Source organism: Littorina saxatilis, linkage group LG8 (genome assembly GCF_037325665.1).
Source record: "Littorina saxatilis isolate snail1 linkage group LG8, US_GU_Lsax_2.0, whole genome shotgun sequence".
Classification (NCBI taxonomy): domain Eukaryota; kingdom Metazoa; phylum Mollusca; class Gastropoda; order Littorinimorpha; family Littorinidae; genus Littorina; species Littorina saxatilis.
In genome coordinates, this window is record NC_090252.1 from 24,798,440 (window position 1) to 24,825,519 (window position 27,080).

The following is a 27,080-nucleotide window of genomic DNA, read 5'->3' on the forward strand; positions in this document are numbered from 1 at the left end:
TGCGGTGGCGAATAACAAAAAATGCGGTGGCGAGTTACATCTAACATTGAATTGATGCGGTGGCGAATTACAGAGAGTTGTTGACACTCGGTTTTTATCTGCTTCTTGCAAAGTATATATGGAACTATATACAGAGAAACTACACGTGGAGATTCATAAAACATTAAAGTTATCAGTGAACATGTCCAAGAATAACCAGTAATCTCCGTTTTGTTGCATTTGACGCAGAAACTGAAAATATGCCCAAAACATGGGGAAACGAGAAGAAAAACAGATCGTCACGATCACCAGGGCCATCAAAGCATCAAAAAATATATACAGAAATATAGCTAAGGATATAAGTATGTGAAATGCAACACTTGAGAACATGCTGAGTGCCTAGCATTCTAACAATTTAATTTATCATTCGAGAGACCTACCTCGCAGCTTGCCTCTTCGTCGGCGTGAAGCGATAAAAAGTTGCGGTGGCGCAAATGCAGAGTTACACGATCCACGGCGTGGTTTCTGCTGCACGGGGGAAAAAGAGAAAACCGGAAGTAGTGTTAGCTGAAGAAGACAAAGAAAAATTCATTTTGCGCGCCACATCGAGAGAGGTGGAACTTTCAGAAAAGAAAAGAAGTTTAAGAACGCCTTCTACCATTTTGAACAACAAAGCCAAGTAAGTCTACGTGTAAGGCCACCAGCCTTTGAACTTCGTCGACCTCTCGTTGAAAGCAAAAGAATCGACGTGCTGCGTAGAAGGGTTACTCGTGAAAATGCCAGCTTTTGTCGTGGTTCTTCAATCTTGAATCTATTCTATGGCATCAGATCAGTTACGCAACTGACTGTGAAGACTGAAAGGATATGAATTATGGCACGAGACAGGCAGCACGAAGATGGCAACAGGGGTGCAGAGGTTGTTTGATGATGTGGTTGATAGGAAGTTGAGAGATGTAACGGTCTGTGCTCGGAATCAAAGCTTCACAGAAATAAGTTAGAGAAACGTACAAAGCCTGGTTTTAAGTCCAACGCTTGAGTCATGTGCCCCTATAAATACCAGACCGATGATACGTTGTTTGTATGACACTCACAGTGCTAAGCAGTAGCACTAGCAGTTGAGTATTCTTCTATCATAGACCTATATGGTATATATAGGTCCCTGCTTCTATGTAGCGTGTCGGTGTTTTTTTTTGCACTTGGAGTGTATACAAGATTCTGCCCCATACACTCATGCGTTAACTTTGGTCGCGAAGCGAATTTGCCATTTAAAGCCATTTTGTGAACGGAATGCAGAGCAGTCTGTCATCACAGAGTGCAAAAACAAAGGCAATCTGATGCTCCACGGCCTTTACACTATTATTAGTATTACAGTAATGTAGATTTTCATTCTCGGAGTGCAGGGATCACGCTAGGATTTTTCAAATTGCGTACGGCTTACGCAATGTCGGCCAAAAAACGCGTAAAGCAGAACCGATTTTGCGTCACACTATAACACAGTTAAATCATGTCAAAAGCACGCATTTCACTCCCCTATTTCCGGCGCTCACATCGGCTCTGGAATTCGCTGCATGCCCTGTCTACAACATCCGCACTTTGGCTCACGGCCAGCCCCTCCATGGCGATACGCATCAGAGTGTCAACTTGCGCGCGCGTGTGCTATAATCTGATTCAGTATTGGGATGTGCTGCTGAGCATGCCGTTTTGAATAGAAGTTGTTTTGCGTACGCGCTTACGCATAAGCGCCGGGAAAATGCGTGGGCGGATTTTAAATGCGTCAAATATGCAAAAAACATGTGTTAACGCGATCCCTGGGCCTGGGAGTGTATACATAAAATTAAAAGACCAGAAAACCATATCAACACTTGGTGTCATTAGAAGCCGCTTTGCGAAGGAACGCAGTGCACTTTCGATTCATAGTATCGAAGTACACTTGAGACAAACACACGAAAAACAAACGCACACAAAAACTGATGCTGCATGGCAGTTTATTGTCGGACAATTGAACATACTTTGAGTGTGGATCACCAGGGTTTCATTTACAAGTGCGCCCTGCGCCATTGGCGCATTAAATCTAAAAATGTCCCATCATAATTCACACACACACACACACACACACAGATAACACGATATAGCGGCTAATTCTCAGATGGCACCATATTGCATCTTTGGTCAAAACGCGTACAGGCCTCTTTGGTGCTTCTTATACCTTCGACTATGTCCCATCGGAATTTGGTTGAGGGGGACAAATGTCCCATTGCCTTTTTCTCCCAGGTTAAACCCTGTATCACTATCACCCAGAAGTGGTTGTATATTATTTCTTATACTATGTGAATGTACATTGTTTGCCAGTTGACCCTCGGCACTCCAAAAAAGAAATAGGGGATGTCAATGTCATCAATTTTTCATTGACTACTTCCAAACCACTTGTAAGGGGGCATTTCATTGGGTAAAGATTTGTAACGGATCATTTCATTGCCGGAGTGTCGTCGCGATATAACCTTCGTGGTTGAAAACGACGTTAAACACCAAATAAAGAAAGATTGCCGGAGTGCATACAGACCCATTGATCCTTTATTAGGCAACAACAAAAAAGTTGTATGTTTCTGGTCACCCGACCCTACCTAGTTTTTTCCCGCCGACCCTAGACTTTTTTTAATTGCATTTGTAGAAAAAAAAGCGTCAAAACGAAAGTAACACCAACAGGCGGCAGACGACACAAGGGGGATAACCCCGCATCCCTTTTGTCTCATTTGTTTTGTAATGTGTTGTCTTTCTCTTTGTATAGTAAGTCAAGTCTCTTTGCGTCACTGCATAGTTATTTTCTACCCTGACCAAAAAAAAGAAAAAATCCCTACCCAGTGATGTACATTTTAGTCGGTCTCCGGTCTCTGACCGATCCAATTTCCCCAGGACCTATAGCTTTAACCCCAGCAGGACACAGGTCCGATTAACCTACAGAAGAAGTGGTCAAGGGTCCGATCGTTTTTGACAATGAAGCGGACATGCGGACTGTTCAATTTTCAAGAGGAAAGCTTGTTTCGGTTTTGCCAAGCGAAAGTAAACACTGCGTGAGGAAAGCTGGTTTCGGTTTTGCCAAACGAAAGTATGCACTGCGTGTGACCAGTTTGTTGAGTGAACGAGGCACCATATGGGATCTGATTCTTTGAATTAATTTATCCTCAAGTTGGATCAAGAAGAAAAAAAGAAAACCGAACCCATATGGTGCCTCGAGTGCATTCATTGGCTCAGCAATAAATCATTGAGAGAGGATTCAGTGCACAGAACTTGGTGTGCACGGCTCGAAGAAACCGATTGTGTGTCAAAACCCAGGACATGATCCTGAAAGCAAAACTTGAGGGACCCGCAGAACGGTCAGATGCCTACCTGAAAAACATTGTCGACAGATGGGCAGTGAAAAAAAACCGACAACTGTTCAAATAACTTTGAAATGTGATTCAATCCTTTGAGTATCTGGTCATGACAGTCGCGGAAGGTGGAAGAATTTAAACTGAAAAATCTTTTTAAATGCGGTTTTACGAGTCGTGTTTTTGTCCTATTGAAATTGCAATCTCAGGACACTGTGTCCTATTGATTTTCAGTCTTCAGGACAATTGTCCTAAAGGCTGCTAGAAAAATGTACATCACTGCCTACCTACCTACCCTATTTTTTGTAGCCATGTTAGGCCTAAAAAAAAAATAGGTGTGGTTACGGTAACCCGACCTACCCTATTTTTAGGGGCCGATCCTATAACTTTTTATTACATTTGTCACAAAAAACGAAAAAAAAGGAGTGCAAAAAACGCAATGAAAGCGAAAGCGCCCGAGTCGCACACTTATTTCCCTGTCAAGTAGGTTTAATTTGTACACATTAGAAAAAAAAGTAAAAAAAAAATAAAAAGTGATTGCCTACCTACCTACCCTATTTTTTTTTGGCTATGTTACCGTAACCACACCTTTTTTTTTTGGCCTTACCAGAAACATACAACTTTTGTTTGGGCCTTATACACTGAGTGTGTATAGCTTTTGCTTTTTGAGTCACTTGAGAAAAAGTGCCTCTATGTAATCGGTCAGTGTTAGTCTGTCCGGCCGGCCGTCCGTAGACACCACCTTAACGTTGGACTTTTCTCGGAAACTATCAAAGCGATCGGGCTCATATTTTGTTTAGTCGTGACCTCCAATGACCTCTACACTTTAACGATGGTTTCGTTGACCTTTGACCTTTTTCAAGGTCACAGGTCAGCGTCAAAGGAAAAATTAGACATTTTATATCTTTGACAAACTTTTCTCGGAAACTATCAAAGCGATCGGGCTCATATTTTGTTTAGTCGTGACCTCCAATGACCTCTACACTTTAACGATGGTTTCGTTGAACTTTGACCTTTTTCAAGGTCACAGGTCAGCGTCAAAGGAAAAATTAGACATTTTATATCTTTGACAAAGTTCATCGGATGTGATTGAAACTTTGTGGGATTATTCTTTACATCAAAGTATTTACATCTGTAGCCTTTTACGAACGTTATCAGAAAAACAAGGGAGATAACTAGCCTTTTCTGTTCAGCAACACACAACTTAACGTTGGGCTTTTCTCGGAAACTATAAAAGTGACCGGGCTCAAATTTTATGTGAACGTGACTCATTGTGTTGTGAATAGCAATTTCTTCCTGTCCATCTGATGCCTCATATAATATTCAGAACTGCGAAAGTGACTCGATCGAGCGTTTGCTCTTCTTGTTATATTTAGTCAAGTTTTGACTAAATATTTTAACATCGAGGGGGAATCGAAACGAGGGTCGTGGTGTATGTGCGTGTGTCTGTCTGTCTGTCTGTGTGTGTGTGTAGAGCGATTCAGACTAAACTACTGGACCGATCTTTATGAAATTTGACATGAGAGTTCCTGGGTATGAAATCCCCGAACGTTTTTTTCATTTTTTTGATAAATGTCTTTGATGACGTCATATCCGGCTTTTCGTGAAAGTTGAGGCGGCACTGTCACGCCCTCATTTTTCAACCAAATTGGTTGAAATTTTGGTCAAGTAATCTTCGACGAAGCCCGGACTTCGGTATTGCATTTCAGCTTGGTGGCTTAAAAATTAATTAATGACTTTGGTCATTAAAAATCTGAAAATTGTAAAAAAAATTAAAAATTTATAAAACGATCCAAATTTACGTTTATCTTATTCTCCATCATTTGCTGATTCTAAAAACATATAAATATGTTATATTCGGATTAAAAACAAGCTCTGAAAATTAAATATATAAAAATTATTATCAAAATTAAATTGTCCAAATCAATTTAAAAACACTTTCATCTTATTCCTTGTCGGTTCCTGATTCCAAAAACATATAGATATGATATGTTTGGATTAAAAACACGCTCAGAAAGTTAAAACAAAGAGAGGTACAGAAAAGCGTGCTATCCTTCTTAGCGCAACTACTACCCCGCTCTTCTTGTCAATTTCACTGCCTTTGCCATGAGCGGTGGACTGACGATGCTACAAGTATACGGTCTTGCTGAAAAATGGCATTGCGTTCAGTTTCATTCTGTGAGTTCGACAGCTACTTGACTAAATATTGTATTTTCGCCTTACGCGACTTGTTTGCTTACTCAAGTTACTCAACTTACTGAGATGGTTACTACTTGACTCCGAAAACCCCATCTGGAAGTGCTAAATCTAACTTCAAATTAAGTTTTTGACATAATATTATAAGTCCTGTCTGATTCATGCTATTTGCACCCTTATTTGGACGAAGTTGATGCATCAATACAAGGGAGGTAACTCTTGTTACTCAAAAGCACAAGTATTGATGACTGTCACCTTTTTCAAGCTTTGTTACTTGACCAGTACTCTTGATTTTGGTACCAAAAACTCGGCACTTTTCTTTGATACAAGGCGCACTGTGTATAAGTTATAACTCATTAGCTGGATCAAACACAGCAACAGACTACTGTTGTGGTGAAACCCTCCTCACTGCCACTGTGCCAGGTTCCAATTTAATTAGTCACAGTTTGTACCTTAAGGCCAAAAAAAAAAAATAGGTGTGGTTACGGTAACATAGCCAAAAAAAATAGGGTAGGTAGGTAGGCAATCACTTTTTTTTTTTTTAACTTTTTTTTCTAATGTGTACAAATTAAACCTACTTGACAGGGAAATAAGTGTGCGACACGGGCGCTTTCGCTTTCATTGCGTTTTTTGCACTCGTTTTTTGTTTGTTTTTGTTGTTGACAAAATGTAATAAAAAGTTATAGGGTCGGCCCCTAAAAATAGGGTAGGTCGGGCTACCGTAACCACACCTATTTTTTTTGTAGGCCTAATGGAAAAAAACTAATTACGTCATTTATTAGTGACTATAACATGTTTGATCAAAGTATACACAATGACCGAGTGAGCCTAGCTTGTATCAAATGAAAGTATCAAGATGCATGTGTTCTTGCTATTGTCTACATAAGTGGCATTCATTTAATTGTCACATCAAGCAGACGTCACTTCAGAGAAGTGGAATTTGTCAGACACTGAGTACTAATAGTAATATTACTATTAGTAACAGAAATGTAGTAGTGGTACTTCTTTTTTCTGCATTCGATATTCATGGTCTTGTACGTACTGGTACAATTTATTTCATATGCTAAACAGGGATGGCCAAATCTCACAAATTGAGTAACTCTGGGGCGGGGATGTAGCTCAGTCGGTAGCGCGCTGGATTTGTATCCAGTTGGCCGCTGTCAGCGTGAGTTTGTCCCCACGTTCGGCGAGAGATTTATTTCTCAGAGTCAACTTTGTGTGCAGACTCTCCTCGGTGTCCGAACACCCCCGTGTGTACACGCAAGCACAAGACCAAGTGCGCACGAAAAAGATCCTGAAATCCATGTCAGAGTTCGGTGGGTTATAGAAACACGAAAATACCCAGCATGCTTCCTCTCAAAACGGCGTATGGCTGCCTAAATGGCGGGGTAAAAAAACGGTCATACACGTAAAATTCCACTCGTGCAAAAAACACGAGTGTACGTGGGAGTTAGTTACAGCCCACGAACACAGAAGAAAAAGGACAAGTCGCGTAAGGCGAAAATACAATATTTAGTCAAGTAGCTGTCGAACTCACAGAATGAAACTGAACGCAATGCCATTTTTCAGCAAGACCGTATACTCGTAGCATCGTCAGTCCACCGCTCATGGCAAAGGCAGTGAAATTGACAAGAAGAGCGGGGTAGTAGTTGCGCTAAGAAGGATAGCACGCTTTTCTGTACCTCTCTTTGTTTTAACTTTCTGAGCGTGTTTTTAATCCAAACATATCATATCTATATGTTTTTGGAATCAGGAACCGACAAGGAATAAGATGAAAGTGTTTTTAAATTGATTTGGACAATTTAATTTTGATAATAATTTTCATATATTTAATTTTCAGAGCTTGTTTTTAATCCGAATATAACATATTTATATGTTTTTGGAATCAGCAAATGATGGAGAATAAGATAAACGTAAATTTGGATCGTTTTATAAATTGTTATTTTTTTTTACAATTTTCAGATTTTTAATGACCTAAGTCATTAATTAATTTTTAAGCCACCAAGCTGAAATGCAATACCGAAGTCCGGGCTTCGTCGAAGATTACTTGACCAAAATTTCAACCAATTTGGTTGAAAAATGAGGGCGTGACAGTGCCGCCTCAACTTTCACGAAAAGCCGGATATGACGTCATCAAAGACATTTATCAAAAAAATGAAAAAAAACATTCGGGGATTTCATACCCAGGAACTCTCATGTCAAATTTCATAAAGATCGGTCCAGTAGTTTAGTCTGAATCGCTCTACACACACACACAGACACACACGCACACACACACACGCACATATACCACGACCCTCGTTTCGATTCTCCCTCGATGTTAAAATATTTAGTCAAAACTTGACTAAATATAAAAAGTAACTCCAAGAAAGTCACTAGCCCGCCAGAAATTCGACATGCCTGGTAAATACCAGACAACAACCAATGAAACAGTGTTAGTATGAATGATTGTCAGATTTATATTTATAGTTATACACACTAAATAGCGGTGGTACGTACGATAAACAACTGGATCGCTCAGCTGGCGTCTTACCTGGCTTTTATGCACCGTTCTTCACTTACGCAAGTTGCAATGAGCAATCTTTGTTTCGCGCGACTTAACCTGTTCCTACTTGAGCAATGTTCCAAACTAAATAGCAATTTCTGTTAATTCTCGTGTCACTAGACCATGGCGGCGACTTTGCTGACGACAGAAGTTTCTGCATTTACATTAGCTTTTAAAAATGAAACTCAATGGTAAAACCAACAGTTGCTTTGTATTTGACCAGAATTTTCACTAGGCAGGCGGGCGAGCTGTAAGACAGTTTGAACTAGCCCGGCAAATTGTTTACTTGCCAGGGCGGTGGATTTTGGCCATCCCTGCTAGACAACTTGATTACTGGTACATGTACTACTTTTATTAATTGAAGCTTGTGTCTTTTCCTTCAATAGTGCAGGTGAGAAAAATAATGTTTGATTTTTTTTCTCTGACAGATTAGCCATGCATGAGGCATTGTCAGCTGTGTGGCCTCGATGCAAATCTGGTTTCTGTTTTGTCACCTGGACTGGAGTCTGCAGAGCGCCGCTCAACTACCACTACAAGACGACTTACCAGCAGATCAGTACAAAATACTCGTAGCCTTATATGGTGAGTCATTTCATCCATGCAGGGGGCAGAACTCTGTATCAGGATTAGTTTTAATACCACGTGTTGTGACTCAAACTAACAGTACACTGTGCAGTGGAATCCCTTTTTACATTTAGTCAAGTTTTGACTAAATGTTTTAACATAGAGGGGGAATCGAGACGAGGGTCGTGGTGTGTGAGTGTGTGTAGAGCGATTCAGAGTAAACTACTGGACCGATCTTTCTGAAATTTTACATGAGAGTTCCTGGGTATGATATCCCCAGACGTTTTTTTCATTTTTTCGATAAATATCTTTGATGACGTCATATCCGGCTTTTTGTAAAAGTTGAGGCGGCACTGTCACACCCTCATTTTTCGATCAAATTGATTGAAATTTTTGTAAAGCAATCTTTGACAAAGGCCGGACTTTGGTATTGCATTTCAGCTTGGTGGCTTAAAAATTAATTCATGACTTTGGTCATTAAAAATCTTTAAACTACTCACTAATGCTCCCTCCCCCCCCCCCTAGCTGCAATTGTAGAACACTAGGCAACTGTCACTGACTAATACACACACACACAGAAACACGCGCGCGCTCAGACAAACACACACACAAATACACTCACGCTTCCGTACCAACATACGTAGCCAAGAGGTTTATTTGATTTGGGCCAAGTAACGAGGGCAGTTTACTTCAGAGAAAAATACCATCTGACAATGACCATGAAAGATAACATTGTACAGAGATAAATCTACACACACACAAAAAAGAAACAAATGTTTACATACATATCAGTACATAAAAACAAAATGACAATGAATTCAACAAAACATCAATTACTAATTAACCTCATTTTGATTATACTGTGCAGGAAATTGATTCAAATGATGCAAATGCAATCATCTCCAAAAGGGGGTACACAATGCACGCAGCGAACCGTCAACAAAACTAATAGGTGAATGCCGGGGGGTTTGCAGAACTGAAAAATCGCTGAACTTGCTTGCTGGCCGCTGCGCTGCTACTATAATGACTTCGGGTAGTTCCCCACGTTCTTCAAGAACTTCAGGTCCTTTTCTCCTGCATATGTCAAAGCACTGAGGGTTGTGAACTCCTCTTTTTCTAGAACCTCAACCACAGGTTGGGGCAGATTCTTTTCCCATGAAGTAAAATTGAAGTTTGAACTCCATTTTTGCAGAACTGAAAAATCGCTGAACTTGCTTGCTGGCCGCTGCGCGGCTGCTATAATGACTTCGGTCCTCCCTCTCTCTTGGACTCCCTTATCTTTTACCATTGTTTCATTCCAGATGCTCTCCTTCACTCATCACCTCCCCCCTGCCCTCCAACCCTCTTCCATTCCCCGCATTCGTTCCCGCGGGACTCTGCTATCACTTCCCCCTGCATTACCTCTACCCCCCCTCCTTTTGCTGCATATCTGTCTCATTTAAATAGAGTTTATGGTCGCCGTGTTTCGGATCACCTTCAGCTGGTCGTGTGTAATGTTGGCTGGCAAATGTGAAGAAATCTTGAGCAGAGTCGAGTTCCGCCCGTCTGTTCTTTACTGCTCGGCCAATTGCTCCCTTGAACGTGCCGAACTCGCGGTCACATGGACCTTTTCCGTGTCTCGATCCAAAGAAATGCCTTTCCGCAGCTGGAACACCTAAGTCCTCTTGGAAGCATGACAAATCGGCAAACGACGTTTTGTTCTTGTACTGTGCAGGGGCTCCATCGGAGAAGAATATGATCTTCTGAATGTTCTTCGTTTGCTTCAGATGATCCACCAGCACTTGTTGTAATGATGAATTGCATGGCTATCATGCTTGGGATCATCAGATACAAAGATGACGGATTCTGTTACAATTTGGTCACACCCATCTTCCCCGCATCTGTAGGGGGCCACACTCGCGTGAAGAGTAACAGTGGTGTAAGACCAGTGTGCACCTTGTGCTTCATCCTGGAAGTGACACTTGAAATTTTCTGCATAATCCTGGCAGACGACGACTTCATCTTGTGGAACATCTGCTGAAATCATCTCGTACTGCCTTCCCTGCCAACTTGCGTCGAAGAGATGTTTCGAGAAAGGCTGTAGATCCGACACAAGTTGGGCAACAAAATCAATTGCAGCCACAACGTGTTTTTGGCGTGTCATCCGCTTCTTCTTGTCTGCGGTAGTGATTGTTGACCACTTGTTGAATGTTATCTCTTCTTGGCTGTGAGTCTCCAGCAGTGATTGTTGACCACTTGTTGAATGTTATCTCTTCTTGGCTGTGAGTCTCCAGCAGTGATTGTTGACCACTTGTTGAATGTTATCTCTTCTTGGCTGTGAGTCTCCAGCAGTGATTGTTGACCACTTGTTGAATGTTATCTCTTCTTGGCTGTGAGTCTCCAGCAGTGATTGTTGACCACTTGTTGAATGTTATCTCTTCTTGGCTGTGAGTCTCCAGCAGTGGCCTGAGGCGGATCTCCACCGCACTTGTCCCGCATTCTGTGCATCGCCTTTCAAGGCATGCTCGTACGTATTGTCCTGTGTTTCCTTTTGGACAAAGCGTCGTCCGTGAGATGTCAAACCTGTTCTGAAAGGTGATGTTTTCCAGAGACTTCCTTGCTGCAAAAATCCTGATGGCATCGAGTTTGAGGTCAATGTTCTCGCAGTATTCGCAAAGGCAGTCTCTGCTCCTACAGCTTGTCGATGGCATGACATCTTCTGGACGAAACTCTCCGAACAAAGCTCGTCCAATCTTCGTGTCGGGATTTTTACTGACGAAGAGTTCGTGGGCAGACTGAACAGATCTCTCCATGACCCTACGGCTGATGAGAGTACCATTCTTTCGCTTCTTAACCCCTCTAGCACACCGGCACGGTTGGCCTAGTGGTAAGGCGTCCGCCCCGTGATCGGGAGGTCGTGGGTTCGAACCCCGGCCGGGTCATTCCTAAGACTTTAACAGTGCTTCATTTTTGACTCACATGCGAAGCAAAAGTGAGTCTATGTACTCACCCGAGTCGGCCGTCCGGCCGGCCGGCCGTCCGGAAAACTTTAACGTTGAATATTTCTTGGACACTATTCAGTCTATCAGTACCAAATTTGGCAAGATGGTGTATGATGACAAGGCCCCAAAAAACATACATAGCATCTTCACCTTGCTTCAAGGTCAAGGTCGCAGGGGCCATAAATGTTGTCTAAAAAACAGCTATTTTTCACATTTTTCCCATTTTCTCTGAAGTTTTTGAGATTGAATACCTCACCTATATATGATATATAGGGCAAAGTAAGCCCCATCTTTTGATACCAGTTTGGTTTACCTTGCTTCAAGGTCAAGGTCACAGGAGCTCTTCAAAGTTGGATTGTATACATATTTTGAAGTGACCTTGACCCTGAACTATGGAAGATAACTGTTTCAAACTTACAAAATTATGTGGGGCACATGTTATGCTTTCATCATGAGACACATTTGGTCACATATGATCAAGGTCAAGGTCACTTTGACCCTTATGAAATGTGACCAAAATAAGGTAGTGAACCACTAAAAGTGACCATATCTCATGGTAGAAAGAGCCAATAAGCACCATTGTACTTCCTATGTCTTGAATTAACAGCTTTGTGTTGCATGACCTTGGATGACCTTGACCTTGGGTCAAGGTCACATGTATTTTGGTAGGAAAAATGTGTAAAGCAGAAGGTCAAGCATGTGAGTCGTATGGGCTTTGCCCTTCTTGTGTTTTAGAGCATGAGGGGTCAAATGACCCCTGACCACTGAAAATGAGGGGTCAATTTCATATGGCATGGGCCAACACCATCGAAAAGCAGGAAAAAAAATTGTGGGGGGGGGGGGGGGGGTGGGGAGTATAAGAGACTGAGAGAGTCGCTCCAAACAGCAGCAACAGTAAATTTGAGTAATCTCTGAAGTCGGAGAATCTGTCTCCAAAATCGGAAGACAAACAGAAAAGATGTGATGTCAAACCCATGTGCACTGCACACCCTCACCCATTTTCCCCTTCTCCCACGGGTTCAGTAAAAAGAGAAAATATTTACCTTCGTCAGACTCACTGACATCTACAGGAAGCTTGAAAGTGAGTTTGGTCTGTACAAGTCCACTGACTCCAGTTAGCTTTGCCTTCAGCTTCTTCACAGGAGGAGGTGGCATTGCGAAATTGTTTGTTAGATCAATGTGACGTCATGCTCAGTTTTTGAAACACAAGCGGAAATGAAAGACGCTTTCTGATTGGTTCCTCTCTGCAAAGCCAATGAATCAAATTCACTGACACACTTGTGATTCAGTGACTCACTTGTTTAATCTCAAGTCGGCGACCTCCGATCGCTAGCGTGGAGAAATCGGCGACGTAAATGAAAAAAAAAAAAGTTTTTAAATGTGCGCCCGACAGGCGCATAGCACGGCTTTGCCGTGCGTTGTTTTGAAAAATGATGCGTGAATGGCATGGGCGCCCCGGCAAAATGAAGCACTGCTTTAAAATTGTCTATCTAGTGGCTGCTTGGGACAGCATGCAATTAATGATAATAGATGTATCATTAACAATGAAGCTTTATCATATAGATTTGTTATTGTAGAGACACCATTCCAGTGCAGTGTACACGGAAGATCAGAAAGAATGTCATTATGATTATCTAGTGCATTGGCTGACACTTCCCTTCACGCTCCCATGGGGTCGCCTTCACGCGGCGGGAGTGTTTCCACAGAGCTACCCCACCCCTTTACTTCTCTTCTTTTGTCTTATTTCTGCCTTACCAGTCCTTTCACCTATATTTCCTTCCAAGAAAACTCTCCCTACTATTCCCTGCAGTTTTCCAATTCTTTTCTTGTCTTATTTCTACCTGACTGGATCCATCACCTTTATTTCACTTACCAAAAGTCTTCTTTTCCACATCCTTATTTCTCTGCCCCCCGCATGTCGTAAGAGGCGACTAACGGATTCTGTTTCTCCTTTTACCCTTGTTGAGTGGTTCTTGTATAGAATATAGTCAATGTTTGTAAAGATTTTAGTCAAGCAGTATGTAAGAAATGTTTAGTCCTTTGTACTTGAAACTTGCATTCTCCCAGTAAGGTCATATATTGTACTAAGTTGCAAGCCCCTGGAGCAATTTTTTGATTAGTGCTTTTGTGAACAAGAAACACTTAACAAGTGGCTCTATCCCATTTTCCCCCTTTCCCCTATCCCATCTCCCCCCTTTCCCTCGTCGCGATATAACCTTCGTGGTTGAAAACGACGTTAAACACCAAATAAGTAAGTAAGTAAGTACTTCCCTTCACGTTGTTTTTTTTGCAAACTTTTATTTCAAAAGCGAGATCCTCACACATGTATGTTTACATTAACAGGTATGATGACGTTTAGTACAAGTGTCTTGAGAAATTGTGTTTTTGAGCTTGAGTGAAACAAAAACTGAGAACACGACTTAAACTTTAAGGAGGAAAATATCGCTAAGGTGTCTTCAGTCAGAGCTGTTTTAAACTTTAAGGAGGAAAATATCGCTAAGGTGTCTTCAGTCAGAGCTGTATCGTATCTTTGAGCAAGGGAGCCTTGACTGAAAAACTGACATAGCGTGAACAGTCATGTTTAGATTTTGACTCCTATTGTGCTTCAGATGGCTGCCACATTAACCTGATGACATGGTTCTGCACAAAGTGACTTCAATTGCTGCAAAACCACCAACCAACCAAGAGAGCAAGCATCTTCAGCAAGCCTCTCTTTGTGCTGTGATGTGAAGTCGTGTGAGTAGGGGGGGGGGGGGGGGGAGAGAGAGAGAGAGCAAGGTATCGTCATTCCCATTTTTGGTCTCCGTATTTGCTTGGCAAGCAAGTTTATTTAACCCATACAGAGTCTGGGATTCCTAAAAAATACATCTGTTTTTAAAATGAGTAATTCTTCTTCTGCGTTCGTGGGCTGAAACTCCCATGTACACTCATGTTTTTGCACGAGTGGATTTTTACGTGTATGATCCTTTTTACCCCGCCATTTAGGCAGCCATACGCCGCTTTCGGAGGGCATGCTGGGTATTTTCATGTTTCTATAACCCACCGAACTCTGACATGGATTACAGGATCTTTTCCGTGCGCCCTTGGTCTTGTGCTTTCGTGTGCACACGAAGGGGGATAAGCCACTAGCAGGTCTGCACATAAGTTGACCTGGGAGATCGGAAAAAATCTCCACACTTAACCCACCAGACAGTCGCGGCCGGGATTCGAACTCATGATCTTCCAATTAGGAGGCCGACATCTTACTACCCCGCCACAGCGCCCGTCAAATGAGTACCCCCCGCGGGTTAGCATGTCGTAAGAGGCGACTAACGGATTCTGTTTCTCTTTTTATCCTTGTTAAGTATTTCTTGTATAGAATATAGTCAATTTTTGTAAAGATTTTAGTCAAGCAGTATGTAAGAAATGTTAAGTCCTTTGTACTGGAAACTTGCATTCTCCCCGTAAGGTAATACATTGTACTACGTTGCAAGCCCCTGGAGCAAATTTTTGATTAGTGCTTTTGTGAACAAGAAACAATTGACAAGTGGCTCTATCCCATCTCCCCCCTTTCCCCGTCGCGATATAACCTTCGTGGTTGAAAACGACGTTAAGGGGAGACAGGGTAGGCAAACACTTTTTGAGTCACTTGAGAAAAAGTGACTCTATGTAATCGGTCAGTGTTAGTCTGTCCGGCCGGCCGTAGACACCACCTTAACGTTGGACTTTTCTCGGAAACTATCAAAGCGATCGGGCTCATATTTTGTTTAGTCGTGACCTCCAATGACCTCTACACTTTAACGATGGTTTCGTTGACCTTTGACCTTTTTCAAGGTCACAGGTCAGCGTCAAAGGAAAAATTAGACATTTTATATCTTTGACAAAGTTCATCGGATGTGATTGAAACTTTGTAGGATTATTCTTTACATCAAAGTATTTACATCTGTAGCCTTTTACGAACGTTATCAGAAAAACAAGGGAGATAACTAGCCTTTTCTGTTCGGCAACACACAACTTAACGTTGGGCTTTTCTCGGAAACTATAAAAGTGACCGGGCTCAAATTTTATGTGAACGTGACTCATTGTGTTGTGAATAGCAATTTCTTCCTGTCCATCTGATGCCTCATATAATATTCAGAACTGCGAAAGTGACTCGATCGAGCGTTTGCTCTTCTTGTTTCTTCTTCTTTTTGAAACAGTCGAGGACAGCTTGGTCCACTTCTTGGGACAGAATGTGTCGCCCTGGATGAAGCTTCCTTTTCTTCTTTTCTGTTCCCCTGTCGTGTTGAAAGAAACGATCGCGGTTTGTTCGCCACTCCCTTATCATCTTCCTGTCTATTCCAAATTCTTTGGCGGTTTGGGAAACATTGGCCATTAGCAAAATGTTCAAGGTTGTCCAGGGTGGCCAACTTAAACTCCACCGTGTATGATTGTCTTCGTGGCATTGTTGAATTTCAAGGCACAAGAAACTCCTCCTCAGATGAATGTGGTTTCAACTGTGATTTAAGAACGTTGTCTACAGTCTGCTTATGTCATATTAAAATTGCGTCAATACTAATTGTCTAAGTTTACGTCATAATTCTAATTGCTAAAGTTAGGTCAAAAGCGAACAACACAAAACTGCATGCTAGACTTGACTGATAGGCCTATCACACAGTATCAGTTCATAACATTAAGGCATAGGCACACACACAACGAAGAATAATAGAAGAAAATTAATTTTATGTTTTTGGTAAAATTAAAAAGTGGGGGGTTGGGCTTATACAAGGTAGTAGGGCCTTTACACAAAATTCGTCCAAAAGTGGGGGATGGGCTTATACAAGATACTGGGCTTATTCAACGTAGTTTACAGTATACACAAATGGAACAATTTAGCTATCAAGCCATTCAAAAGTTGCAACATTTTAATTACAGTATTTCTGTGCTCAATCCTTACACTGCAGTAATTTTCTGTAAAGCTGAATGTCCCTTTCCAAGTTCATGTACCAACATGGTCATAAGCGGATTATTTTAAATGCAACTTTAAGAGTTGCAAACACCAGGGGAAAAGTAAACAACTGCAGACTTGAATGGACACTCATATGCACTCCAGATGCAGGGCCTGTGCAAATCCTTGGGCTGATGCATCACCTTCTTTTATAATCTGACTTGCTATCAGACAAGCATTCAGTACAGGATACACCTTTCAGCAATAGATTGAGCTGATCAATGTTGACGAAAGCCCAACACGTCAGCAGAGTGACTTGCACAGTACCAGTATCCATATCTGCTTGTGATGGGTCAGGAGAAGATGGCAAAGTATTTGTATCTTCTTATGGTTGGTCAGAAGATGGCAAAGCTGATGTTTCTTCTGTGGAAGAGGGTAGTTCCGGTTTAGCAAACTTTCCCATCAGGTCAATCTTTCTCCTCGCTGCCACCACAGGAGGACTGGCTCTCCCCTTGCTCCAACCTAATAAATACACAAACACTGATTTAATATTTGATACAACTGTCCATGGTTTTTGTTTGTAATAAGCTGCAAATGTTAAGACTCAAGCAATACATAAACGTCAACAAGTGCTTGTACTTTATTTTGCTAATGACCATGTCACATGGGGTGTACCTCAACTTTTTGGCTAGGCCGGTAAATCAGAAATCCCAATTGGCCCCCAACCACTGAACCAGGCGGGTTTTCTCACAACCACCTCAGCGGCTCGTACCCACATATATGTCGGTTGACGAACACACACACACACACACAAAAGCCATTAATTTAACAGTGACTCATACTAATAATGGATAATATTAATAATAATAATAATAATGTTTTTCTTTTAATAATGCATACATTATTACATGTGGATTTGCACTACTTATTAATACCCAAACACACACAACTTAATGACAAAAAAGTGTATGTTTTAATATATATAATAATAAATAATTGAAAACAAAAGCAGCCACGAAAAAGCAAAAGAAATCAAAGTATTGGGATGTGAATGCGTGATATATTGTGTAAAAAATTCCATCTCACACGGCATTAATAGGTAACATGCGCCTTGAGTCGCCTTGTGTGGTGAGATACGTGCGCGATATAAATCCTCGTAAATAAATAAATAAATAAAATAAATTCTCACCCTGTCACACACTAAACCTCACTGAAGGTTATCCCATATATACATACCGGCCCCAATCACACAATTTACATGTCAAGTTTACTATGGGATTTGAGTAACCACACAATCACATACACACACGAACTAATACTGAAACTAGCTGAATTATTTTCTTTCTTTCTTTATTTTCATATTTTTCTTTTAAAATTAATTTATTTCATCACACTTGCTATGTATTTGCTTGTTTCTTGTCTGTTTTGTGTGTGTGTGTGTGTTCTGTGTGTGTGTGTGTGTGTGTGTGTGTGTACATTTTCAGATTTCCTAAACCTAGCACTGTTTGCAGGTGATCTTTATGCTTTTGATTCATAAGAGTTGCATCCCCAGTCCTTTAGTTTAACTCTTTTTTTTTTCTTGGTGAAGTAAATTGGATCTATTTTTTTTATTCCTTAGTTAATGGAAAAGATCTGACAACAATATTGCTGTCAATGATAGGTTGGTCAGCCATGCTGGTGTAAACCAATCCTTAAGAATTAGAGAACGCTCTCTAGTAGGGTACTTATTTTCCTACGGTCAATGACCAGAAACAGAAACTGTGTCAGTCGTACATCGCTCAGATGCTGCTTCTCAGTTTGACCCCAGACAAAGAATAATGGTGACATGTTACACCATAGTAAGCTCTCAAGGACTGACCAGCGTAGAACAATAAATTAGGGGTTGTGAAGACTATACCACAGAGATGATCGAGGGGGCGGCGGCGGCATGGTCAGTAAATTGGATCAAGAAACCCGCAAAATACTTCAGACACAAACTGTTTATCATTTACCTGCAAACCCTAACACATTCTTACAACAACAACATAACAATGTGCAATAAATCACGTTGTCAAACAAACAAGATCGAAAAGAGAAAGAAGCAAAACCCACCTCGTCGAGCCAAGAAACTTAGAATGTCGTCTGCTTCAATGCGATCATGTTGGTTCATTTCGCAGTGTTGTTACTTCCTTCTACTGTTCGCTGCTGCTGGTTCATCTTTCTCTGATATTTCTTGCCACTATGTGGAACATTTTCAATGTTAGGGTTGTTCTCCGTAGCTCAAAACTTTGAAAAATGCTGCTGAATCGGTGAAAAAGTCATGGCTTTGTTGACACCGGGGACTGATGATAGTTGTCTACTGAGCATGCGCAAAATGCCTTTGACCTACATATATTTGCATATAATTAATTCCGGGGTTTCGGTTGGAACGGATTCTCTCTCTTTGTGCAGCGCTCAAACGTTTTTTTCAAGGATATAATCAAATGAAATGAGAATTCCTATGTCCTTCTCCAGTGTCACAAAGATATTCAACAGGCAAAAACAAAACAACATGAAATCAAAAGCACTTACCTCTGGACAGTCCGTTGCAATGAAGCGTGAACGCCCGGACCGTTTGAGGGCCGTTTGCAGCAAATTCCCAGAACGCGCAAAATTAGTGTTTGACACACCGTGGGTCATCGCACTGTCCTTGTAGGTTGCAAGAGCAGGCTTGAAATCCCTGAAACGAACCATGTTTATAATGAAGTAAAATTGAATAACCACAACAACAACAAAACTGAACATTTACAACCAATACCATTTCCTTAATTTTTTGTGTGTTGGTAAGCACTTGCCAAAGAACAAAAAACAATCATTATAAACTTTTAGCAACCAAAGATGTTCTAAACTTTTTTGTTCTAAAACAAATTAAAAACATAATTATCCTATGCAACGTCAGGATCATAATTCAGATATTGCTTTAAATAAAGCAAAAACATGAGCATAACATACCCATAGCTATCAGAACATAAAACAGTGTACTCATGACTCAAAAACTGTCATCCACAAACCATTGGCAACGTGGTCGTTTCCAGCCAATACTTGGACCTGGAACATCTTCCTCTTCTTATGTTGTCAATTGTTGGAAATCTGCAGGAACAACATAAAATATAATGTGAAACAGAGTACATTATTGTTACATGGTTGCAACAGCTAACTTTTAACAACAAGAAGAGCACATGCTTGTAACACTATTACCGGCACGGTTGGCCTAGTGGTAAGACGTCCGCCCTGTGATCGGGAGGTCGTGGGTTCGAACCCTGGCTGGGTCATACCTAAGACTTTAAAATTGGCAATCTAGTGGCTGCACCGCCTGGCGTCTGGCATTATGGGGTTAGTGCTAGGACTGGTTGGTCCGGTGTCAGAATAATGTGACTGGGTGAGACATGAAGCCTGTGCTGCGACTTCTGTCTTGTGTGTGGCGCACGTTATATGTCAAAGCAGCACCGCCCTGATATGGGTAGCCCTTCGTGGTCGGCTGGGCGTTAAGCAAACAAACAAACTTCCTCTTCTTATGTTGTCAATTGTTGGAAATCTGCAGGAACAACATAAAATAAATGTGAAACAGAGTACATTATTGTTACATGGATGCAACAGCTAAATGTTAACAACAAGAAGAGCACATGCTTGTAACACTATTACCGGCACGGTTGGCCTAGTGGTAAGACGTCCGCCCCCAGGTCACAACCCGCATACTTTAACGCTGTTTTACCCATTATATAAAAAGAATAGCATATAAATAACATACCCGTCTCAACAAAGTCACATTACTGTTCCCTTTCTGCTTGTAGCAAACCTGCCACGCGACCGAAAAGCGATCATTTTACCTATGCAAAGGATCGGCTCTTCCGCCAGACCATTTCAATACAGACAAAACACAGTCTCGGAAACCTTTGTGGATCCCCGATAGTATAGGTTTAAATCCTCGATAGCACAGAGGTACCACGAGTTCACGAGTTCAAACGGATGCGCAAAAGTACATGTGTACCGTAACTGTCGCTCAGTCACAAGCTCACATCTGTCTTAGGTAAGGGTCAACAAGACCCGAATCAAGTCTTGACAACAGTAAACTTGAAAATGGTGTAAAGTTTCAAAGCCCTAGCTTCAAGTAATCCTGAGATATTCCCAACATTAATTTCTTCATCTAACAATCCTCATTACCAAGAGTAATCTGTGAGATTTATTAAACACACTCATACGGTAACCTTGTTATGAGGTGCCGTTGTCAGGAGGTGGGGGTTCAACCCCCCCCCGAAGTGAACAGAAAAAGTACACATGTAACTCAAGATCAATCAAGTAACCCATGATCAATCAATCAATTGATGTCAAATTTTCTGTGTTGATTCACACTTTCTATATATGCATGATAGAATACTTCGAAATGAATACCGACACGGTTGGCCTAGTGGTAAGGCGTCCGCCCTGTGATCGGGAGGTCGTGGGTTCGAACCCCGGCCGGGTCATACCTAAGACTTTAAAATTGGCAATCTAGTGGCTGCTCCGCCTGGCGTCTGGCATTATGGGGTTAGTGCTAGGACTGGTTGGTCCGGTGTCAGAATAATGTGACTGGGTGAGACATGAAGCCTGTGCTGCGACTTCTGTCTTGTGTGTGGCGCACATTGTATGTCAAAGCAGCACCGCCCTGATATGGCCCTTCGTGGTCGGTTGGGCGTTAAGCAAACAAACAAACTTCGAAATGAAGCAACAATCTACTTAAACAGGGTGATGCACTGTGATGGCATCATTTTCCTCCCATTCCACATCTATGACTGTCCCGGATGACAAACCCCACTCACGGAGATCTCCATTGAGGTTGCTGGATGTAGGTTACTTCTGCACCCATGCCATGAGCAAGTGAACCCCATTTCTTGGGCGTCAGCCATAATGAAGTTTCCAAACTCTGAAAATACAACCAATCCAATAAAAAAAACACTGTGCATTATGCATAAGAACAGATTAGAGGTAGGTACAATCCTTTTCAAAAATAAAAATAAACTGCAACAAAAATTGAAATTAAATGATGAAAATGTCGCAATAAACAATTCATCTGAAGCAAATTAAAAACACAGGTCAGCCTGTAAACGCATAAACAAAAAGGCAATCCTGAGGGGAAAAAAGCAAACAGAACAAAAAAGAAAATGCATCTAAATATTCAAAGTAATTGACATTTAGATCTTACAGTCATTCTATCAGATGGGAGAAATCGTCTCTGCCGGCCATCATTTCACACTCGTATGATAAATCCATTGTGAGGCTCTTGATCAAGGAGACTTGCATTTTGAGTTCGCAACTGCAATAACAATTAGATAAAAATGTCAGGTCAATTTAATATCATATTCTTACTCCGAATCACATTAGCATTGAGTCACCTGAGATGCTTATCACTGAAAAACGCTTACCCGGCTAAAGAATTTAAAGGGAAGCAACCCCATCACCAAAACGAAAGTGAAAGTAGCTTTGGTAATGGGCCAGTACACCGGGAGTTACCTCCCATACGGGTGTATGCCACGTCACTTCCTCTAGGAACACGTGCCTATTATCATACGTCTTTTTCACCTCGGAGAGGACGGTTCACTTTTTGACGCTCTGTGGCTGACCTTGTGTGTTTGAGTGACACCCGCCGGCCACGTTACCCAGCTTGTCTGCTCGCCTTGCCTACAGTTTGGTGAGCTCGTTCCCGTTTGTTGTTGGTTGTTTGCGCTGTTTCGTTACTGTACGTTGTCCGTTTTTTACGGACTTGTGTGTCAGTGACTTGCGTGTTTCGCCATTTTGTTGTGTGAGTTAGTTAGCTAACTCGTGTGACTTTGCTAGTAGCTCTGCGTGCCCTCTTTCTGTTTGGGCAAGTGTAGCTTTAGTATTTTGTTGACGCGTAAGCGTGTGTGTTTACTGTGTTTTCAGTCGTTTTGACTTACGTTTCAGTAAATCTTTTTACTTTGCCACGTGTTGTTGACGTTTGTGTCAGTGTCTTGCGTGTCGCCATTTTGTTGTGTGAGTTAGTTTTCTAGCTCGTGTGACTTTGTTTGTAGCTCTCCGTGCCTCTGCTTGTGGGGCAAGTTTAGCTATAGTATTTTGTTAACGCATTAGTGCGTGTGTTTACTGAATTTTCCAGTCGTTTAGACTTATGTTTCAGTAAAATTTTTTTTTTCGCGTTGCCACGTGTTGTTGTCAACATGTCTGATTCAGACAAGCGCCGTGGCAAGTCGGACCCCAAGGGGAAAATTAAGGCTAAGTCTTCCTCTTCCAAAGCAACGTTACTTGTTACAGACCAAGAGCGTAACACTTTGTTGGCTGTACCAATTTCGGCGCCTAGCGCTGTTACTACTTCTGCTTCTTTTGCGGCGCCTAGCGCTACTGTTACTTCTGCACCTGTCTCTACATCGGAGACTTCGTCTTCTTTGTTAGCACCTGGACAAGGTGCGTTGGTTTCCTCTCTGTTAAAGTCACTGGTTCCAGAAATCCGCAGCTTGGTGCAGGCAGAATTTCAGCGTTCCGTCGCCAGCAGTTCGGCGTTTCCGGCATCTGGCAGTGACGTCCGGGCATTGGCTTCCGTGTCTTTGTCCTCCACTTCCGGCTTGGAGCAGCGTCCTCCCTCTTCAGCGTCGGTTGGTAAGCAGAGCTGGTCCGATAGCCCTCGTGAGGCGCCTGGACGTTCTCCTTCGGGGGACAGCTCTTTCGCATCGGGTCACGACCGATACCTTGCTGATCTTTCATTTCCGGCGATAACCTACGAGGCCCCGGACTTGTTCGAACAGCGGCGGCAGTCGGTTTCGACTGCCGCATTTCCGGCACTTGCCGGAAGTGATGATCCGTCCGCTCCGGCACGCTACGGCGGTCGCGGCAGGATGGAGTATTCACTGACTTCCGGTCCTTCCGGATCGCGAAGTCAACCAGTGCAGTCTTCACTTCCGCATTTTGCGGTTCCGTTGACTACACTTCCGGTTTCGGCCGGAAACGCTTCTTCCTCTTCTGGTGGTTCCTTCCGGATACCAGATAGTGGATTACAGCGTGCGCCTTCCGGCTTTCAAGCGCCTAGGCTTGAGCAGGCATCACTCCACTCAGTCGGGGGAGTGACGTCAGCTCATCCAGCTCCGGTTTTTGCGGATGGTCGTCCTGCTTACCCTTTACCTTCACAGGGTTTTGGGCGGCAGGATGACGTTAGTGCTCAGGCTTTTCCGGTTTCCGGTTTGCCAGGGCATGCTTCTGCTTCCGGAACTGGTGACTTCGGTCATGGTTCCACGTGTGACTATTCTGATGCTCCATCAGTGGTCAGCGAGGAGTCGCGGGGCGTGTTTCCGTCGAAGCTCAAGTCTGTTCTTGACGTCGCGGCGGAAGTAACGTCTCGTTATTTTCCTGAAGGGGTGGTGGCTGCGGACTCTTCCGCATCATTCGTTCCTTCTGCCATGGCGGACTTCCGGCCGGCACAGGAGGATGTTTCTTCCTTCCGGTTCGCCGAGTCTCCGTCAGTGGCTTACCAACTTTCGCATTCACTGGTTCGTCCAGCACATGCGGGGAGTGGTATTCGGCCAGTGCCTGTTCCGTTACTGCTTCCTTTTGGTCCAGTTCCGGAATCAGCTCAGCAGTGGGTGGCTTCAGCTGCCCAAGCCTCTTCCTTCGTGCCTACGGCCAATAGGAAGCTTGGCATGCCCAATCAGAGCCAGAATTGGCTGGCGTCTTTTGCACTCCCTAGGGCTACCCTTCCGGTTTCCCGGGAATTGCTGCCTCTTCGGACTAAACCGATCAAGCGTGATTCGGTTTTGCCGGTTTCCGAGGTTTCCCTCCTCTCTGCTGAGGAGGTTGGACGTCGGCAGATCGAACTGTCCTCCATTGCGGAGACTCTCGTTCGGGCTCTGTCTCGGGCATTGACCGATTCGCTAGTTCCTTTCACTCTCAGTGAAGAACAGAACGCGGACGATGTCTCTGCGCTTTTGACCGCTTTGGCCAAGGTCAATGAGGAACAATTGCGTCTTTCCTCCCTGCAGTACACCCAAGCGGTACTCTGCAGGAGGGATCTCTTCCTCTCGCAGTCCCAATTCACGGAGCTGGCTACTAGGGAGACCTTGAGAGTCTCCCCGGTCTCAGAGGAGTCTCTCTTCTGTCCGCTGGCACTGGATGCCAGACAGAAGGAGATTCAGTCAAACAAGGACAGTCAGTTCCTTGACTACACTCTGAAGGGGGTGAAACAGTCTCAGCCTTCTAAACAGAAGCAGGCTCAGACATCGTCTAACCCCAAGCCAGCTCAGAAGCGGCAGGCTTCGCCGGCCGCTCGTGGTGGGAAGAAGAGGACGGCATCGGGGAGGGGGCGTGGCGGCTCTGGAAGTAAGCCACACCCCCAATGAAGCGCTCCCGATCTCACCTCCCTCCCGCCCTCCACCTTGGTGATGGCGGGAGGCCCCTCCCGGGCACTTTCTCGTTGGATGTCGGTAGTAGACAGCCAATGGATTGTGGGAGTGGTGAGTTCGGGCTTCCGTCTACTCTGGCGGGAGGAAAAGGCGCCTCTTACCCGAGTGCCTCCGCGGTTCAAGCCCCCCTTCTCGCAGGAAGCACGTTCCGTCTTGCAGTCGGAAATTGCCTCCCTGGAGCAGAAGGGCGCGGTGGAGAGAGTTCGGGTCCACAGCTCCCTGGGATTTTACGGGCGTCTGGTCGCTGTTCCCAAAGCATCAGGAGGATGGCGTCCCGTGTTGGATTTATCTCTCCTCAATACTTTCTTGAGGGAGATAAAATTCAAGATGGAGACGCCAGCCTCTGTCCGAGACTCTCTCCGCCCAGGAGACTGGGTGACCTCGATCGATCTCACGGACGCATACTTTCACATTCTTATGCATCCGACCGACCGGAAATGGCTTCGTTTCCGGTGGGGAGATCAGATCTACCAGTTTCGCGCACTCCCTTTCGGGCTGTCTCTCGCACCGTGGATTTTCACCATGGTGGTGAGACAGGTCTGTGCACTGGTGAGGTCCCAGGGTATCCGTCTGCGGGCTTATCTGGACGACTGGCTCATCATGAACCAGTCCCAGAGCGGCTGTTCGCAGGATACCCTGACGGTTCTTCGAGAATCCAACTGGTTGGGGTTCTCGATCAACCGGGTAAAGTCGGAGCTGACCCCGTCACAGACATTCACTTATCTGGGGATGTCTTTCGACACGGTCGCTTGGACTGTCCAGCCTTCTCAGAGAAGGGTGGACAAGCTCCAAGCTCAGATTCGCTCCACTTTACCTCTCCTGATGGCTTCCATCCGCTCGCTCGCCTCCATCTTGGGGCAGATGGAGTCTATGGCTCTTCTGGTTTCACTGGGCCGGGTCCACAAATGTCCGCTTCAGTTCGCGCTGAAGCCGTTTGTGGACTCTCCTCTGGTGGACTGGGACGCCCTCATCCCTTTGCAGGGATGGTTCCAGTCTGCGACCCTTCCGTGGTTGCACACGGAGTGGGTCTGCAGAGGTGTTCCGATCGTCGTGCCCCTCCCCGACCTGGACCTCTTTACAGATGCGTCCAGGGAGGGTTGGGGGGCACATACAGATCTTCAGACTCCTCCCTTTCCGTTACTCAGCCGAGTAATCCGGAAAGCGGAGATGGAGGAGCCGGCCCTTCTTCTTCTGGTCGCTCCTCTGTGGCCGTCGCAGGTCTGGTTTCCAGATCTTCTTCGGCTTGCCCAAGGGCCCCCCATTCCTCTCGCACTCGTGCGAGGGGAACTAGTGCAGCCCCGAACAGGCATTCCACACGAGGAGCCCAGTCTTCTGAAGCTTCACGTGTGGAAGTTGTTCGGGACTCGCTGAAGCGCTCTGGGGCGTCGTCTTTGACTCTGGACTTGGTGGCTCGCTCGCATAGAGCGTCCACCTCTTCAGTTTATGCTTCCCACTGGAAGGCATGGACTGCCTGGTGTTCAGCTAGAGGGGTGAGTTCGGTGGCTCCGCGCTCTATTCAGGTCGCTAACCACCTCTCTTTCATGTCTTCACAGGGCGCCTCAGTCTCCTCGTTGAGGGTCCGGCGCTCCGCTATCTCGGCGACTCTTCAGCAGATTGGTCGTTCTGTTCGAGTCGGGGGCGTTATAGCTGCAGTCATTAAAGGGGCTGCTCTTAAGGAAGCTAAAGCTCGTTTGCCCGCTCCCAAGTGGGACTTGTTTTTAATCCTGGAATTCCTTCGTTCTGCGGATTTTGAGCCTTTAAGCGAGGCCAGTCTGTTCAATGTCACTCGCAAAGCGCTGTTTCTCCTTTTGTTGGCTACGGCCCGACGGGGTAGCGAGGTCCACGCCCTGTCGGGTCAGCCTGGAGATATCTCCTTTGAGCCGGACGGTTCCGCATCTTTGCGTTTCCGGCCTGATTTCCTGGCCAAGAATCAGTCTCCGGGGCAGGCCTCTCCGCTGGTTAGAGTTAAGGCTCTGACCAGCGCGTTGGCCCCGGGTGACCCCGATTCGGTCAATTGCCCTGTGAGGGCACTTCGTCTGTACTTAGCCCGGACTCAGCCGATTCGGTCTAGTTCTCAGAAGTTGTTGTTTATCTCTCTCCTTACTAGGCGCGAGAAAGATTTGTCGA

The 27,080-nt window shown here is 44.0% G+C and overlaps 1 long non-coding RNA gene across 1 annotated transcript; it reads left to right on the forward strand.

The window, feature by feature from the left end:
• Positions 1–506: 506 nt before the first annotated feature.
• On the forward strand, positions 507–14,367 carry LOC138973139 (uncharacterized). Its single transcript, XR_011457896.1, has 3 exons — positions 507–658; positions 8,514–8,667; positions 14,240–14,367. It is a non-coding gene; the product is annotated as an uncharacterized lncRNA (long non-coding RNA).
• Positions 14,368–27,080: the final 12,713 nt, after the last annotated feature.